The sequence below is a fragment of the Talpa europaea genome (genome assembly GCF_964194135.1).
Source record: "Talpa europaea genome assembly, chromosome: 11".
Classification (NCBI taxonomy): Eukaryota; Metazoa; Chordata; class Mammalia; order Eulipotyphla; family Talpidae; genus Talpa; species Talpa europaea.
Window position 1 is genome coordinate 39241437 of NC_140078.1, and position 20513 is coordinate 39261949.

The window sequence follows — 20513 nt, forward strand, 5'->3', positions numbered from 1 at the left end:
CTATGGAAAGGTGGGGAAAGAGACAGACTAAACAGAAGGTAAAGTCCAGCCGTGATGTGGACTGACCCAATGGGGAAATCTGAAGTCAGAAATGGCCTTCAGAATGGTGCTGAGTTGGGCTTACACAGCCAGGCCTTCCTTCCATTGTGTCCCCCAGGCATTGGGTGTGGCCCTGAGCAGGTCAAGTTATCCCTGAGGGCCATCTGTGGTCAGTAGTTCAGCACACCTAGTGGTAGGAACAGCCCTCATTGACTGGCATCTAGTGGGGCCTCATGATATTCAAATACCCCCACTTTCAAAACTGAACTGAACGTTGTCTACTCCAAATGCTTCTAACATCTGTAAGTGCACAGTTTTTAATTTTGCTGCTGATTTTTCTTTTTTTAAAAAAGATTTATTTATTTTTATACAAGCACTGGGGTACAGGTCAGAGGTGCAGGAGGGTGAGAGGATTCACCAGACACAGAGCAGGGAGCAGAACAGGCAGATGAACAGAAATACACTGCTGAGGGGAGCAGCGTGCGAGACAGGAGAGGTCTGCCGCATCGTGTGGGTATTTCACTGGCCAGCCGGGAATTGAACCCGCACTGCAGAGGCTGCAGACAGCTTCACAGTGCTGAGCTCAACCCACTGTGCCACCGGGGAGGCCTGATGTTTTTTCTTGAAGGTGAGTTGTGTCTGTTTTCCGAGGCTGCTCTCTTACCTGGGAGATCCTAATTGTGACTTGTTTTCTTATCTGTTTCTCCCTCACTGGGCCATATGTTCCTTAGAGAACAAGGCCATGCTTATCTGTAATGGATTGTGCCCATCCAGCCCCACACCCACTCTGTAAAACCTTTACCATGAATTGATTTCTTTGCAACACATCACCTCCAGCGCGTGCTCGGTACCTGTGCAGAGCCCATGCATCATTATGACTGATTAAATGGGCAGGTAAGGGATGTGCACAGAGGTACCTGCAGGGGCAAGTGACTGATCTCAGCTGTGAAAAGAGAGACTGGCTGAAATATTGATGGCTTCGTACTGTGATTCCTGGCTCTGGAGAACATTTTTTCATTATCTATGAAATGCCTACATAACGGGATGGAAAACTTGATTAATAAGTCACATAAAACAAAAGCAATGAACATCAGCAGAGTCTTTTTTTAGGTTTGAAGGAGATATGGCTCTCTGAGACTTCTTGGAAAATGAGCACTCTGCAGCATGCCACTCCTGCAGGTCTTACTTAGATGGGCGAGGGGACGGGCAGCAAGGCAGAGCCTTTGGAGAGACTTTCAGGCAAATGAATCTGTCTTTCCAGAGTTCAGGAAATGCCCCCTACCTGATGTCTCTTTCCTTTAATAAAAAAAAAAAAATGTGATACATTGCACTTTTCCACAGAGATTTAAGGTCTGGGAGTGTTCCAGTTCTTGATAATTTAAGGCATACCTACAAAGCAGGACAGAGAATACAACTCCCCACATGCACCTCCTGACATGTATACTTCCCCCCGTGGTGTGCTGTTCTGTCTCATGCGGCCTGAGTATCTGAGTGTTCAGTGTCCAGCCTTTACTGCACTGGCTTTGGGGCCTGGGTTGCACAGTGCACGACGACCTGGCCAGTACCTGCAGTCAAATGCTCTGCACCTGATCTATCCCCTTGGCCAGTACTTGTGACCATGCTCGATAAATGCTGTCCTTTCCTCCACCTTGGTGGCGCAGGAAACACCCAGGGTTCCTGATATTTGCGGTTAAGGCATGACCCAAATAACTGTTATGGCAAAGACATTTTCTTGACTTGTACATTAAGTACACACATTTTGTTGTCACTGTGTTTAGTTCTACTTTCACCTCCCCAGCTAGCAAATGTGCGCATTTGTGCACAAATCTCTCAATGGCAATACCAAAAAATGGGACTTGCGCTGGAAAAAACAGTGCACTGGAAAAACCAGTGTGTCCCTCTGGACCGTGGGTTTCCGACACATGGTAGTAGGGTGGGGGTGGGGAGAGCCCCTAGAACATTCTTCATGTCCTGCATCTGGGGAGGAACAGGTAGCACTACCCTTTGTGACATGAGAACCAGTAAATTTGTCCTTCTTGCCCTTTTACCTGGTGCTCCCACCCAGTCTTCCCACGCACTGAACACCACAAACCTGATAAATCTACACGGGGCACACAGCGTTTCAAAGGCTGCTAACCATGGCCCATCCACTTATATAAAACTCTTCCATTTGGCATCTATTATACAGAACTTTCTATTAATGAAGTCTTCTGCTTAGCCACCAACCAAGGATAATTGATGTTTAAATGATAACCCTGAGGACTGTGAGATACTGAAGTGCCTTTTGAATTACCAAAGAGAGATTAATATTCCTATAATGTTGCTGCAGCTCATTTTTATAAAACAGTACAAAGAGCAGAGGATAAAGATAAATGGAAGAAATATTAGGAAACAAAGGTGTGTTAATCCTTAGATTTGAAGGCTTAGAATAGGAGAAAGGACTTTGGAAATATTTTAGTGCATTTTTTACAGAATTTTTTTGACAGAAAGTGATACCCACAGTTTGCACTATTAGAAAACAGTGTCAAACTTTGAACACCTGAGCCACAACCTTCTTTAACATGATCCATGCATGACACCTCATTTACTCTTCATGGCAAACTTGTAAGGGAGGCACATTCGCTCTCAGAGAAGCTTCAAGTCCCCTTTCTCTTTAATTGGTCTTTGACCCCTTTCAGCAGTTGCCCCACTGGGCTAGAAAAGTCAACTAGAGTTTCCTTTACTCTCAAAGGATCCATGACATAGAGCAGTGGGGAAAGACTCTGATTCTAGCAATGTCACTTTGGGGGTTATTTAGCTTCTTGGGATCAAAAGGTAATTAGAAACATCAAACAGCTTAACATACTTATGATTAGAACAGTGTGTAGCAGAGAATGTACTTTATTAGCATCTGTTTAACAAATAGATCACACTACCAAGAACCTAGTTTCAACATAAGAAAATAGCCAGAAATGCCTTCTTGCTATTTAATGACTGTTTGTGACTGAATTCTACCTTCAGCAGGGAGAAAAAGTGGTCAGGATGTCTTACTGGTTACATCTGAGCGACACTAGGTGATTATCTTCTGGGCCCAGGGGTGAGGACTTTGATCTCAGTTTAATGGAAGGTTTTGCTTGAAAGAAAAAGAAGTCATGAAAAAGATCACAACTGAGGGAAGTAGTATACTTTTCTGCCTGACAGCTCTTTAAAGGAGTCAATCAATAGAATCAATATGTGACTGGATGAGCTAGAGGGACAGTCCCCTATTATTTGTTACGTGCAAATATGATTCATTCATAAACATCGTCCAGGAAAACACATCTGACATTTTTCTTTAGGGGTGTTTGGATGGATGAGTGCCATCTTGGGGGAATTTTCTTATCCTAGTAGTAATTGAATACATAGTCCTGTTGAACCTATGAGTCACTGAAATTGTAAGTGGTATGGACAATATACATGCCTTTGGCTACTCTATTCATCTGTGGGACACAAAAAATAATGAACCATGAGAGAGATTATTTATAAAGAGCCCAAGCAATTTCATTAAGAACTGTGGGATTTGGATTTCAAATTGCCCAGAACTCTCACTAAATGACCTTTCTCCACACCAATGAGTATTGCTCCAGATGCCCACAGGTTATTTGCAGTCATCTAATTAAGGTTCCTAGAAGGCATACATGTCAGCACCAGCTCAGAGCAGAGCTGGGGAAGATCAACACTCTACCCATCATAAACTCCATAAAACATAATCATCCTTCATCATGTTACACGTGGGGTAATCATGCTGCTTGCAAGCTTTCCTTTGAGAAATCATCTTTTATCCCCCCCTTGTGTGCGTACTCAGAAGTCCCTTTTATGAGGCAGATTCCACTGAGGTTCAATGCCAGGCTCCCCTTCTCCTTTTATCTGTGTTTTCTCTAAACCAGTGCTCTCCTTACCTGGTGCTACCCCTCCCCACTGCCTGTGAGCTTCACCAAATCTCAAATGAACCTACTCTGCCTATCACGAAACTTCATTACTGTGCTTCCTCCTAGCTCAGGTGCCAATGGCATTTCCCTTGTATTTAAGTATAACCTAAGCGCATCTCCTAAAGGAGTTGGAATACCCAGGAGAGAAGAATAATGATCTGTCTTATGAAAGCTTCTAGTACTCTATTAACCTGGGTTGAAAAGAGTTAAGAACAAACATGAGTGTCTCTATGTGAACTTGACCTGTTGGATCCACCTGGACTGACCTGTATGGATAATGCACAGGTATTGACATTTGTTATGCTAGTTTTATGTGTTGAATGCCCTTTGTTCCCCTTCAACCAGTGTCTTGAGTCCTACTATTTTTTTTTTCTTGGCATCTTTAAAACTCCAGCAAAATGGTGCCTGTTTCTGATAAGCACATACGTTTATTTGGGAGCCAGAGTGCTTGGTTCATATCCTAGCTCTACTATTCTTGGGCAGATATTTCAGCATATCTACCTCAGTTTCCATCTTTTTAAAAGGGAGATAATAGTTGTTATTTCATGGAGCTATTTGGAGAATTACATATTAATGAATTAATTCATGTAAATTGCTTAGTGATACCTGGCTCAGAATTAGCACTCAATGACCTCCTGCTGTTATTGTTAGGATTTACCAGTTTTTAATTTAGGTCTTATTAATTATAATATATTAAAGTATATATCTTATTTTTCTCCCTAGTGATAGCCTTCTTAAAAATATTTTGTATGTATATGATATTTACTTGCGGACCACTATATTTTTATATATATATATATATATTTTTTAAAGAATTATTTATTTATTTATACAAGAACCAGGATACAGGCCAGATGTGAGGGAGGATGAGAGGATTCACCAGAGACAGAGCAGGGAACAGAACAGGCAGACTGACAAAATACACTGCTGAGGGGAGCAGCGGGCAAGACAGGAGACGTCTGCTGCACCATGTGGGATTCTCGCCAGCTGCCCGGGATCAAACCAGTGCTACAGAGGCTACAGATAGCTTCACAGCGCTGTGCTCAACTGCCTGCACCACCAGGGAGGCCCTATTTTCTTTATTTGTTAAAAGAGAGGTTTGACTAGAAAGTATTTGTAGTTCCTTCCAAGCCTAAGTGTATATAATTTCATATTTTTCTTTTTTTTTTGAGTCTTCTCATTACAAAAGTCCTCTAGTTAACAGAGATGTGAAATACAAAGGAGACAGTGAGCCAGCTTCACTTATTTGGTAGCATGAGGGAAATGGAGCTAATTTAGATGTTCTCTAACATTATAAAATCTGGTATAGTTGAAAAAAGTCTTTGTAGCATTAACAAACCCTTTTTTTTCCATTTCATTCTGTGTCCAGATTAGAGGACTCTAGTAATTGATGCTTCCATGAAATCTCTAACTCAAAATTTCAGACATGTCTGCAAGCCTACTGGGAAGGCTCCAAGGCAGGTTTGTGGGTGCCATCATATCCTGGGACAGATAAAACAGAGAGATCCCTCTCTTATCTCATAACAAATATCCTAGACACATGGAACATTACCTGGGTGTTCTTCCCAAAGATTGCTGGGTAACTCATTTGCATTTGGAAATATTGTCTTATCCTTAAGTTGAAGAGACTGCAAGAATGCCAAACCTAGTAACTTCAAACCAGAATCAGAATTGTCCTCCAAGAATTCAATGGACCCATATCCACTAGCTCCAAAAAGAAGGTGAGTTTTGCTAGTGACCTGGAGATGTGCCTACTTAACCTTGAATTAACTCTAGCAGGAAGTGAGACCTCTCAAAATTAGCCTCAGTATAAGCATCATTGAGATTTTTCTGTGATGTCTGGTGCATGAAAATGTCTACCCTGAAAATTTTCTTGGCCATCACTATCACAGTCATGCTAAAAGAAATTTTAATTAATGGTTCTGTTCAGCAGTTGGACAGGCAAATAATTTCTTGATAACAATACTCTCTTGTTTGCGAAGTCACTCTTTCTTGAGGATACATAAAATCTCCACACAGATAAGCCTTCCACACTGATGAGTAAGTTTCAACTTCCCACCCCATTTCCTGTTTTTTTTTAAATAATAAATTTTATTTTTATATTCCTCCATACAATTGCAAACCCCCCATTCTGACCCCAATCCCTCCCCTCCCGCCCCCCCAAACCCCCAAAAGTGTCTCTAGTTCATAGTTTTTTGTTGATTTTGATTTTCACTTTCTTATAGTTATTCATTTTCCTGGTCCCTTATTTAAGTTTTCTAGATTCCTGCTATGAGTGAGACCATCCAGTATTTTTCTTTTTCTTTTTGGCTTATTTCGCTGAGCATGATCTCTTCCAGCGCCATCCATGTTGCTGCAAATTGCATGTGTTTATCTTTTTTGAATGCTGAGTAATATTCCATGGTATATATGTACCACATCTTCTTGATCCAGTCATCTATTTTTGGGCATTTGGGCTGTTCCAAAGCTTAGCTATTGTAAATAATGCTGCTATAAACATAGGGGTGCAGGTGTTCTTTGGAATTGATGTTTCTGTGTCCTTTGGGTAAATACCTAGGAGTGGAATTGCTGGATCATATGGAAGCTCTATGTTTAGTAAGTCCAGAAATCTCCACACAGCTCTCCATAGTGGTTGGACCAGTTTGCACTCCCACCAACAGTGCAGGAGAGTTTCTTTTTTCTCCACAACCTCGCCAACATTTGCTGTTGCTAGTTTTTTTTAATATGTGCCATTCTCACTGGTGTAAGATGGTATCTCATGGTAGTTTTGATTTGCATTTCCCTGATGACAAGTGATGTTGAACATTTTTTCATATGTCTGTTGGCCATTTGCATTTCCTCTTCAGAGAAGTTTCTTTTTAGCTCTTCTGCCCATTTTTTGACTGGATTATTTTCTTTGTTGTTGCTGAGTCTCATCAGCTCTTTGCAGATTTTTGTGATCAGTCCTTTATCATTAGTGTTGGGTGCAAAAATGTTCTCCCAGTCGGTGGGGTTTCTCTTTGTTTTTGTTATTGTCTCTTTTGCTGTGCAGAAGTTCTTTAATTTGATGTAGTCCCAGTTGTTTATCTTTGTCTTCACTATCCCTGCTTTGGGTGATGTGTCTGTAAAGATGTCTTTGATATGCAAATCACGTAGTGTTTCACCTATATTTCCTTCTATGTATTTTATGGTTTCAGGTCTTATGTCTAGTTCTTTAATCCTCAGCATGGCTTCATTTATTTCAAAGAGATTACCTTCAGGGATGGTTGGTGGCACATTTACAATGCCTGACCGATGTGCCATTTTTGCAAGATGATTTAAAAACTATGCAGTTCATCTATTTTACCAGATATTCTAAGCCCGGATTTGAACTGAGTTGGACCATTAGACTATCTCTTTTGCCTTTGCCAACTCTCCTTCACTTAGCCATGCCTCCAATCTCAGCCTTTGGATTTATCCAAAGATAAATGTGCTACCAAGAATGAGCAAGTACAGAAACATCCGCTGCCCTCCCTGAGAAGACTGTAGGGGCAAAGCATCAAAGACACAGGCAGACGGACCCTCCTTCTGAGGAAGTGTTGTCTCCTTTCTCTCAATCCTGGGAGCTCTGCCCCCACCCTTACTTTGGCTGTCAGTAAACCCTAAATTGATGCTCTCCCAAATTCTGCTTCCCCTGTTAATCATTATTCTGGCATTTATATAATCTTTGGTTTTAAAATGATTATACATTTTGTGGCAAGTTATCTCAAAACCTTCTAATGCGGTGAGGGTATCAATCATTTAAATAGGTGGTAAAGACATTTAAGAAGAAATTCCAGAACAGGATAGAAAAATGACTTTCAAGTTGTCTTTTACCTCAGAGAGTCTGCAATACAGTGGCTTTATCACTTTGAATTAAATCCCCCTTCCCCCCTCCCACTGCTTCTACAGAAAATATTTGTGCTTACAAAATAGTCCTTGATAACCAATAGCTGCTGAAATTTTTCTTCATAATGTGTCACTGATAATAAATTTTCTTGCTGCTTCATTGTTATTCTTTCATACATCAAGCTTAGACATGAGAACCTGATAACTCATAAAAGTGTAATGTTTGAGGGTGTTATGACCCTCTGTGCTTTGGTTATGAGACAAACTACCCAAAGGTGTTTCTCAGGAGCACAATAAGATTCTGTTTGGTAACTGTCTTTTCACACTCAATCCACTCAATCCATTTCCTTCTGCCCTGCCCATCTTCACTCCTTCACATTCTCTGTTTTCTTAAATCAGTTTGAAAAATGTGCTCATTTAAAAGGACTTTCTAGTTCAGATTGAAAATATGGCAGCTGGTAGAAGGTCAAGAGAGGATTGATGGAATTTGTGCCTAACGGATGCCTCCACCTTGGAATGGAGGCTGGTCACTCCAGTCAGCAATTCTCAAAATGAATGTAGGTGATGAAGGACCAGAGCACAAGTTTAAATTGAAACTGCCAGGGGTTTAATGAAGATGTTGAGTGCTTCACCTACACCTGGCTGGGGTGGAGCTGAGTTGGAGGTTCTGAGGTTAATGTGGGTAGGGACATCAGGTTGAGGGGGCCAGTGTGTGTAAACAGAGAGATGGTTATCACAAAGGCCAATACCATTCTTAACTTCCACCCATCAGAGCCACTTGCTCACAGTGGCCTAAGTAATAGACACAGAGCTCAGAAGAAAAATGGCATTAGTGCATTACAATGTATCCTTACACTGTCAAAATAGCATCTGTCACATACAAAAAAATATTTTCAAAGGGAAAACAGGGTCAAGTAGCAAAGTTGCTAAGATAACAAAGATGCAAACCCTACAAGAATCTCAATAATAAGGAACTTTAGACCTATGAGAATGCTTTATTATTGTAAACTAAAATTGATAAATCTTATCTATAGCTAAAATGGACAAACAATCCTAAAATCTTCTTTTGTTCTTAAATACATAGACTCAACAGTTAATCTTCTGTCATCTTGGTGATTGTGAGATATGACTCAAGCAAGAAATATTAAAAGGCTAAAGACAGAAAACATTGAAATCTCAAGGGATACAAAAGAAAAGGAAACTCTTTTCTTCCTACTTACTGAGGTCTTTTTCCTGGTCCTAATTGTTAGAGCTTGATAATTAACATCACTTGGCTTTTTAGCAATTGAGCTTCTGGGTTTCTGGCAGTTTAACCACTGGTGAGTAGGGGTGTCTATGGAGAAGCCACCAGTGCAAGTTGCTATGTGCAATTTTGGCTTGGACCTGGGACTCTGCTTAGTGGACCCTGTCTGGGATAGGATGGACAGCTTCTAGCCATGTGCCAACCTGTGAATTCTCTCTCTTACTCCTTCTCCTTCTCTCCATTTTTCTCACTCCCTGTGTAAATAAATCCTGTTATTGTTTAAAAAAAATCACACTCAAAGGGAGACCTGGGAAAAACTATGCCAAGAAACCCACCTGCGTTGGGGCCATGTTCTTGTCCATTACCCTCTCTCAGATTAGAGTAGCTCCTGGAAGTGGGCTATGTTTAAGACAATTCCAAGCTTTAGTTTTGAACACTATACCAAACATAGAACAAGAATGTATGATCAAACAGTAGGTAAAATATTCAGGAAGAATTATTTATTTATTTATTCATTCATTCATTCATTCAAGAACCCAGGTACAGGCCAGATGCGTGGGATGGTGAGAGGATTCACCAGAGTCAGAGCCGGGAACACAACAGGCAGACTGACGAAATACACTGCTGAGGGGAGCAGCGGGCTATACAGGAGAGATCTGCCACACCATGTGGGATTCTTGCCGGCCAGCTGGGATCAAACTGGCGCTGCAGAGGCTGTGGACAGCTTCATAGCACTGCGCTCAACCACCTGCGCCACCAGGGGAGGCCCTCAGGAGGATTTAGCTGTAACTCATACCTTTGCTCTCCCCAGGATATCTATTCCTCCAAATGAACCATTTCATTCTTTCAGATCTGGTGACCAGGTCATACTCAAGACTCAGCAGAGTGGAGACACCCAAGTCCATCTGTCAGAAAAAAAAATGGACTTATTTTTATAATGTTTTGTTAACCACTCACTTCTTTAAAACTTGCAGGCATAAAATGCTGGGTGCATCACTCTGGAGTGAAGAAAGCCCCAGAAGGCGATGACTCAGAGACCAAAACCCATTGTTCTTGTGAACCTGTCAAAGACCTGAGATACTTGTTAAGAAAAAGACATACCCTGCATGGTGTTTTCTGTGGATTGTCAAATTTGTGGTTCATGCCTTTTGTCGGTTTGAAAAACCTCGTGGGGGGCTATCTTTTCAAATATTGTTTTTGCCTTATTTCCCCCCCACCCCACCACCTACTTCCTGGACTCCAATTTCATGTATGATAGGCCCTTGTTTCTTTAAAGGAAATGATATATTGCTCACAAGCAATATACTTGTCAAGCTACTTCAATTCAGAAGTTTGACAGCAATGGGGGAGAATAAGATACATTGAGACTATAACAACCAAAAGAAAGCAACATAGTTTATGCTAATATCAGATGAAACAAACTTTAGGGCAAGTAATATTATATTTGATAATTATCAAACAATCAGTATTAAAGATACCTGCTTAACATGTGTATGCCGTTATTAACTGAAGATGAGATAGAAAATGTCACTTAAATAACTACTGAAGAGATTAGAGATATAAATAAAAATACCATTTGAAAAGACACCAGCATCAGAGAAATTTAGAACTATTTTAAATTCTACGTAAACTTTTAAGAACATTGCTACTTAAATACATCAAGACCATAAAGAAAAAGAAAAAACATAAAATCTTTCACATTTATTTAATGAAGCTAGAAAAAGAAACTTTATATTAAAAAGGAAAAAGACATAAATTTAAATTTTTTTTTCTAGTTTCTGTTAAAGGATACTCTAAAATTAACTTTCTGGTGAACACTGGAAATACTAAGATGATGAATAAGTTTATAAGCCTTCTTTGATAATTGCTCAAACTTAACTTCTTTCTCTCCTTCCAAAGTCTAAGGAATGTGGGATAGCATTTGTAACCATGTGACAATTTTTCCTGTTTGGGAGATTGATTTTGACTCCATGGAAGGGGAGAGGGACTAACAACTTGGTTTTGATTTTGACCCTTAATTTTTGATTTCTACAATTCTAATTTTGATGAAGCTTAAAAAATATATGCTTCTATGTTTGATTTTTTTCCTTTTGTTTCTTTGCAAACTGTTATTATAGTTACATGAATGATTCAAATGAACAAACAGCCTGGCTACTTCAATGTGAGTAGAACCGCCTCTCCATCTGGCAAAAAGAATCTAGTCTCAGAAAACTTAGGCTTGTCCTCATAAAGAAGCAAAGAGAAAACTCTGTGTCTTTGCAGAGATGAATAAAACTATAGTTACACTAGATATTCCATGTGAATAAATCAAAATAAAAACCTAAGGGAGCTCTCTGTGTCCCCATGTTGTGTGCCTGTATGTCTGCCCCTTTGTGTCTAATTGTTCCAGCCTTTGGGAGATGTGCCATTTGGTATAGATGGTGCCTATAGAAATTATTGAGATAAAAAGAAATATAATGGGAACTGTACAAGTACTTCCAGGAAGCATGATCTGAGACAATCTGTGGTTGATGAAAACTAATTTGGAATTTAATGGTTTGGTTTGAAACATGTATATATTTGAAGTTGTACACTGTGGAGTGGAGTGTATTCTTTTTCCTTTGAACCCACATCATTTGTGCTGGATATATGCTATGCAGAAGAGGCAGCCTGAGGCAAACTGCTTAAGTCTTTAAACATTAGATAAAATGGGAGTTGAGACATTAAATGTTCTTGAAGGTTAACAATTCCAACTGTGAAATTGAAATAACAAGTTTTGATGGGGAAACTGGTTACTTTTGGAATGAGACAGGCTATGGGAAGGGTCTAATTCTATTGGTGTTGTGCTGGTAGAGTCTACTCAGATCTTTGATATCTTAAATTGTCACTGTTGTATAATTAAATGGTATTTCTTCTAATACATATGATAAAACCACCCATTTATTTTAAATTGTGGTAATTTTTTAAAAGATTTATTTATTTATGCATACAAGAACTGGGGTCTAGGCCAGAGGTGTCGGGGCTGAGGGGTAAAACGATTCACAGGGACAGAGTGAGGAGCAGAACAGGCAGATCTACTGAAACACACTGCTGAGGGGAGTAGCGGGCAAGGCAGGAGAGGTCTGCTATGCAATGTGGGTCAGTTCCCTGGCCGGGGATCAAACTTGTGCTGCAGTGGCTGCAGAGACTGCTGATAGCTTCATAGTGCTGAGACTTAACCCCTTGCACCACCAGGGAGGCCCAAATTGTGGTAATTTGTTTGATTGATCAGAGGAAATTTTATTAAATCTCAGTAAAACTGCTGAGGCATTCCCTAAAATTTCTCCTCTTCCTTATGAGAAAGACATTAGATGAATTTGACCTACTTGGTATTCAACTAGGGAACTGGAACTTAATGGGAAGCATTGTTGCTTGAGAGAAATGTGTCACCTTAGCATGTACATGAATATTAATACTAGTGTTCTAAAAATTATTATGTGAAACTTCAGTGTCTAATATGTTCTGATGTAATGTTGCTTGTCAACTCTGGTTGTTATTTTAGAAAGTTGTAAGTTATAATTTTGAACAAATTACCTTGTCAACTATGTTATCATCAGATCTTTTATTTTTTTTTCCATCAAATCCTTTTGATTATTTCAGAGTTTTAACTTTTGCAGATATTGTATCTGAAGAAATTAATAGGAGAAAGACCTCAACAATATTCAAGATTTATGCAAATTGGTGGAAATCAAGATTGAGATTTCTACATAGCACTTACTGAATTTAGTGTGTTTTTGTTTCAAATGTTACTGGGTTTTGCTGGTTTCTAAATGCAAGGAAATTTGTTTTCTTTAAACTGACAATGATCTGCAACAATGTTATATTGCATTTTATGAGCAGAACTAAAATGTGTTTGCATTTTCTCCTTGATACCATCATACTACGGAAAAATGGTAATAAGCATTCTTATTACTTGTGACAATGTATCTATCTTTTCATAATTTCAATAAGAAATTTTATTTGTTTCTCCTTAAATAGAAAATTGGAAATAGATGGCTACATCACCCAGGATTTTATCAAAATGCCACAGTTGAGACTTTCTGGGGGTTGAGATAGAGCAGAGACAAAAACAAGAAGAGCCTGCCACGTTGCCTGTAGGGTTCCAGAGACTTCTGAGGAGAGTAGGGAGGCTTACCTCCATTTGCAGGCTTGGAGACCAAAGAGAGAAAAGCCTTAGAAACTTGAAAGAAAGGAAATCTACCCAAAGGAATAAATGTTGCAGGTGTAGTCTAGAGAGACCATCCTGCGGCATGTGGCTCCTGAGGCCTGGACTGGTCAAATGTTGAGAATTCAATCTAAGATTCCTTATATAAAGTTTCAACAAAACCGACAGAAATTCTACTTGGTTATTCTCTCCTATGAGTTTATGCAAAAAATACAACAAATGACTGAAATTAGATTTAGTTTACAAATGCATTTTCCTGTACTATCTGATCAAATTGAGTTGAAGTTGGAGAGAAAGTGTTTCTTATTATCAACCTCTGTTAACTATTTTTGAGATTTTTTTTTCTTTTCTGGTTTGAACTGATGGACTATTTTCTGGAAACAGAGGAGTCTACTATGCAGATACACATAGAAAATGTCTTGTGACTGATTCTTATTTACTTTGAATACACTACAAACCCAGAGGCTATTGAGGTTGTCTATTGAGGCTACACTTCAGCATGAAGACATATCACTGTCATCGCTATAGACATGGTGACAAAAATTGAACTTGGGAAAAAATGAAACAGTTAGAAGCAACCTCCAGCCAGTGGGTGGTGCTCATAGCCAACTAGATGGTAGAAGGTGGAGCTTTACAAACCCCACCCTTTGAGCATGGCTGATGGGATATAGGGATGAAACTGAGACTTTTGGCAGCGAAACTGCTGAGGCTTTTGACCAAATAAACTGCTGGGGAATTTGGGAGGTTAAGCTGCTGGGCCATTGGCAGTTCATCTACTGTTTTTCTGGCAGTTAAACCACTGGTGAGATGGGGTGGCTTGGAAAAAGTGTCAGCTTGCCATATGTAGCTTTGATTTGGCCCTTAGTTGCTGCTCAGTGGACACTCTCTAGGATAGGACATATAACTTCTGACCAGGACAAAGTCCACCGTTTCTGTGAAAGGGAATATTTCTCTATGGATCCTTGAATAGGCCATCAGAGTAGAGACCAGCCCAATGTATGCTGTCACAGTGACCACTCATGCATTCCAGCTTCTTTCTATAAAGTCAGTCTGTAAAACTGGAAGTGATCAGCAGATAACAATTGTCTCTTGATATTTAGGGTATTGAAAAAAAAAAAGCCTTCTAAATTTTCTAGAATCCAGAAGACTTAGACTTGGACTTCTAAGTCCTATGGAAACAATGGCTCAAAGTCTAAAATCACTTGGTTTGGGTAATTTGGGAATAATACCTTCATTATGGTGAGGAGCACAGAGTATACACATCTGTTTAGACCTATCAAATTCTCTACCCATGAGACTGTGAAACTGGACCCTGTGGCAAAGCCTCAGGGCAAAGTCAGCTGATGTCTACCAATAGGTTCGAGTTCAGCTCATTTGTTAATTGTTCAAATCAAAAAATGGAAAACTAGCTGGTTAGTGCTAAATGGTCCAATCAGGCTTGTAGGATGGAGGACTCTGAAGGGGATATAAAGCAGAGCAAGTGTCAGCTTAAGGCATTATGTACCTGGCCTCCAATGAAAGAAGGATCAAAGCAACTGACCTCCAAAGAAGAGGAGCATCCAGCATCTGGATGCATCCAGCATCTCCAGATAATAGAAGTATCGAGTAGTACCTCTGTAGACCCTCTCAGAGATCTGCTGCACCTGCCTCTGGAATAAATGAGCTGTTTCTTGTTGGTATAGGGCAACAACTCACAAATAGCTATTAACACTGGTGGGTCTGGCACTGCCTCCTGGGGACTGGTGGTGACAAGCATGACTGGCCAGTGATGTCTGCACTGCTAACCACCACTTTTAATCATTTGACACCCCCCCCCCCCCGTGCTGTTGCCTCTATTGCTATCTGGTTCAGCATCCACTGCTGTCCAGCCAAGGCTTCAGAATGGAGCTGTGGGCTGCTGTGGTATTACCTCAGTGATCCCACCTATGAGTACATTCATTTGCCATTGTGAGTTGGATCCTGGCTCACTACTTAGCATTGTGAACACCATCTCCAGGCCCTCATTGGTGGGACAGCACCTTTCTGTAAAAGTGACCTCTGTTTGGGACTTCTGGACACTGCAGACACTATCTGTGGTGAGACAGCCAGCCAGTTGTGGCCTTAGGAATTCTTTCCCTTTCCTCAATCACCTGTTTGCTAATAAACCCCTTTGCTGTTGATCCCTGAGTTTAAGTGACCTTGCAATTAAGAAAGCAGGCTAGAATCCATAGACAGTGACCTGTCCCCCACTATTTGACCCTGGATAGCACTGCTTTATTACTGTTTCAAATGCATTTTATTGTGTGTACATTTGCCTCAGCAAAGTTAAATTTTCAGGCTATCTAAAATGTACTTGATAATAACATTATTCACTAAACACAAATATTAAGATATGCATTCAGTGTTTCTGCTCTGCTGTGCTCTGATCAATTAGTGAGAATGAGAGGTGCCCTTCTTCGGCTTTGTCTCCACTTCAGCTAATTAGGTGTTGAGGTTTCCTCTGTTTGCACTTCATCTCTGCTTCCTGTTCCTCTCAAGGCAAAATGCACTTTGCTAATGGGATTAGGTCTTCTCGGTTAGATGCCAGCAATGATCAAATAACTCCCCAGAGATTAAATCAGACCCAGTCTCCTTCTGAGTTGAAATATTGATTATTGCCAAGTTAATTTCTGCTCAGTTCCCAGAAAATCCTGTTCCTGACAAGGAAATACTATTAACATTTTTCTCCTTTTCAGCCCAGAGACCGGGACAGTTTCCCCAAAGTGATAAAAATGATGTCAGTTAGACTTCATTTTAGAGATTAGCCATAGATATATTTGTTCTGTGTTGACATGTTTTGCCAAATATAGAAAGAATTTTAATAGAACATGGTATCTGCCTATCTGAATACAAGACAATGATTTCAGAAAACACTCATTAAGTTATTATAAGATAGTCTCCTAAATCTATTGAATAGATAAAAATATCTCCTGTTTAATGCACCATTGGATGAAGTATAGTAAGGAAATATGTTGACACTAAAGTGGACAATCTCTGGGTCATGACAAAATGACATTACACAATATATATTCCCTTTGGAAGAAAAATGACTTTTCAGAAAAATAATTTCTTTTGTTCACCATAACAGGAGCTCAGAGACACCTTCTATATTGATGTCATTTCAGATAAAAAATAGCATCATAAAATTCTTGGCTAAAGTTGACCCACCCAAAACTGAATGTAGCAGGAAAAAACAAATCTTTGGAATAAGGAATGATTTGTCCTCTCCCTTTATCATGGCTTCTTGCAATATGACCCACATTTCAAGATAAAAGATCAGACTGATATCATGGTGGGGAATTTGTCAAAGTAGATGGTGTTCTTTTTCCCTTTTGGTTCTGATGACAAGTGACACTGTTATGTCAATTTTCAGATGCACAAATTGAGTTGCCCCAGCAGGTATCACTTGTGAAAGCACTAATCAATAGACTTAGAAAGAAGCTCTGCTGTGAAGGAGGCAGGGATTGCAGCCTTGCTTCCATCAAGGTCTGGTGTTCATCTCTCCTAGAAGTATTGGAAAAAGAAGACAGGAGGAGAAAGAACTGATTTTGTCCTTTAGCTGGGATCCTAAATTTTACCTTATGTCTGGCATTTTAACTTCTGGTAGTAAAATCCTGGGAGCTCAAAGACAATAAGGTTTTAATTTAATCAACCTAAACCTTTCCCTAGGCTAAGGATACAGACCCAACTGGCCCAGATGCTCCAAGGACTTACTCTATATCATGGGCAGGACCCCCAGAAATCTATGATAGTTTAAGGGTTTGGGAAGAGGACTTATTTATGTGGCCTGGGAGACTGATCATAAGCATTGCAGACAATTACAGAAATAAATGGAAAAGAAATAGAAAAGTTCAAAGGATCAATAAAACTGGTTCTTTGAATTCAAAGCTGGTTCTTTGAAACAACAACAAAAAAAAAGTCATGAGAGAAATCTCTAGCCAGACTTTCTAAGAAAAAAATGGAGAAAACACTAAATCAACATCACTTATTATCATGAAAGTGCAAATGAATCTATAGAGATACCATTTCACACTGTGAAAATGGCTCAACAATTAAAAAAAAAAAAACAGAAACAACAAATTTTGGCCATGGTGTTAGAAAGATGAACGCTGTTGGAGAAATGTAGACTTGTCCAGCCACTATGGAATACAGTAGAGATTCTTCAACATATTAAAAGTAGATATGTCATATACTCCAGCAATTCTGCTCCTAGGATCTGCCTGAAGGTTACAAGATAACTGTTTTGCAGGTATATGCACCCCTCTGTTCATTGCAACACTATTTATAATAGGCAAATTATGGAAACAACCTAAGTGCCCAAACACAGGTGAGTGGATTTTAAAAAAGTCTCTCTCACACACATAAACACACACACACACACACACACACACAAAGGAATACTACTCTGCTATAAAAAATTATGAACTCTTTCCATTTGAGACAACATAGATAGAACTAGAGGGGATTATGCTCAATGAAATAAGCTAGAGGGAGAAAGACAAAATCAGATGATTTCACTCATATGGAATATAGAGAAATAAAGGAACTGACAAAACTAAACTAAAACAAATTCCAGAAATATGACTGCAGAATTGAGACTGCTAGAGGGAGAGGGATGGGAGTGGGATCAAAGGGTGGAGGGGTTGCAGTGGCCTAGGGTAAAGGTTTTTGGGTGCTTAGACAGTGGGGGTAGGATGGTGGTATACTTCTGAGGAGTTGTGAACATGTACTCCTAACTCATGTATAGTGTTGTAAACCAATGGTCCTCAATAAAGGAAAAAAAGTTTAATATGCACTTCATTTATAGCAGGTATCCATGAAAAAGAAACTGCTGTTTTATCTCTGTCATTCAGCACTAATTCTGCTAATGTCAATACAGGAAAAAAAACGATGTAATAAAGAAGAAAACCAAAAAATGAAAGAGTGAATATTAGTATATAATTGAGATGGAATAAAAGTCTAAAACTTTTATTAAAAGAAAATATGAATCTTGAAGCAAAGGTATGAATGACAAATTCTTTTTTTAAAATTATTTATTTTTTAAATTTTATTTTTTACATCATTTTTCAGTTTTGTACAATGTATGCATTTTCATCTCAGTTATAGTCCCCATAAAATTCCCACCACCCATTCACCTATGAAGTGTCACCATGGTCCCTTGTGCTCTTCTCACTCTTGTTTTGATCATATACCCTTATCTCCTTCCCACCCTGTAGCATGTCTCTGATTTATAGTTGCCTGTTGATTTTGATTTTTACTTTATTATTTAGTTTTTTTCCCGATCCCTTATTTGGATCTCTACAATCCTTCTATAAGTGAGACCATGTGGTATTTTTCTCTTTTTTTATGGCTTATTTCACTGAGCATGATCCCTTCCAGCTCCATCCTCTTGATGCAAATGGCATGAGTTTATCTTATTTTGATTGCAGAGTAATATTCCATGTGTGTATATATATATATATATATATATATATATATATATATATATCACATCTTCTTTATTCAGTCATCTATTTTTGGGCATTTGGGTTGTTTCCACAGCTTACCTATTGTAAATAGTGCTGCAATAAACATAGGGATTCAGGTGTCCTTTTGAATTATTTTTTTGTGTTCTTTTGGTAGATCCCTAAGAGTGGAATTGCTGGAACATATGGAAGCTCCATTTTTTAGCAAATTGAGAAACCTCCACACAGCTTTCCATAGTGGTTGTACCAGCTTGTACTCCCACCAGCAGTGTAGTAAATGACAAATTCTTAAAGAACTATAGATGAATAAAATTGAATGGAGAAGAAAAATAACACTAGACTAAATTCTATCACTTTGTTATTTAAAAATTAAGTATTTAAAATTTTTCCCACAAATTAATTTCTCTGTTTGGTCTCTCAGGTAAGTTCTACTAGGCTCATAATTGTTCTTCCTTATGTACGTCTGCTGTGTTTCAGGCATTAATCTCATTCCCTCATACCGATAGCCTCATTTTGCTGCCTAATGACTCCACCTTGAAGTGGGATATGGTTCTAACCCACAGATGAGTTCACTGAGGCTTGGAGAGATGATGTGACATGTCCAGCAATGCATAGCAGCAGAGCCAGGACTTGAACCTCGTACCTCATTCTGTACAGATGCACAGCTCTCCCATGCCCTGTACTCACAGCTGACTGCCTAAGAATAGACACACTATGGACAAAGAAGGGGATCCTTTCATCCAGACTGTTTCAACTTAGATGCCAAAACCACATGAAGGGAAAGAAATCATACCATCTCGATCAGGAACACAGGGGCAAATGTTTAAAGAAAATACTGTGTTTTACAAAAAAGACAGTACTTATTACCAAGTTGATCTTATCCTAGAATGCAATATTGATTAATATTAGAATATTAAATAACTCACCACTTAGTGACTAAAAGAAAAAGACAAGATAGTTTTATATCAATGCAATTAAAAAAAATCATGTGGTAAGTTTTACAGAAATCCATAGTAAAAACTCTTAGCAAACTGAAGCTAATAAAACAATTTCTTTGTTAAAATAAATCTTCCAGAAAGACTTAAAAACATCCTAAGTGTGAAATATCAGAAGCAGTCCATTTAAAAATAAGAACAAAACAAGATGCCCAGCAGCCAGCATTTCCATTCATACCATGCAGGATATGCCAGCCTGAGAATTAAGACAATAATAAATAAGTATCAAGAATGAGATAGAACAAAACTGCTGTTACTGCAATGTTATGATTTCTTACATAGAAAATGCAAAGATTCTACAAGTTATAAGAAATAATATTAGAACTAATGTTTAATATGAGTCCTAGTAAATATTCTATTAAAGTCTATGGTATTTTTGTATTCAAGCAATTTTTAGAAAATGCAATTGAAGATTTCATTTCTAATGGACCACACATAGAGGAACCTAGAAGTAAAAATTAAAGTGTGAGCTCTTGACATGAAAATGTGTGATACCTTATTGGAAGTTATTATAAAATCCTTAAATAAATAGAGAGAAATATGTGTATGGATAGAAGTCAATATTCTACAGCTGTCAAGTATCCCCAAATTGATCACTCAATAAAACTCCCAACAAAAGCCCACCAGCGTTTGTCATGGGCCTGATTTTAACAGGTGTGTGAGAGGCTAGCCGACCCTCAAGAGCCCCTCAACAACTTCATCCCGCCGGGATCGAAACTCACAGGTTTACTGATAGAAAGCATCTCTCTTCCCTGCTCCTCCCTATATACCTTAGCA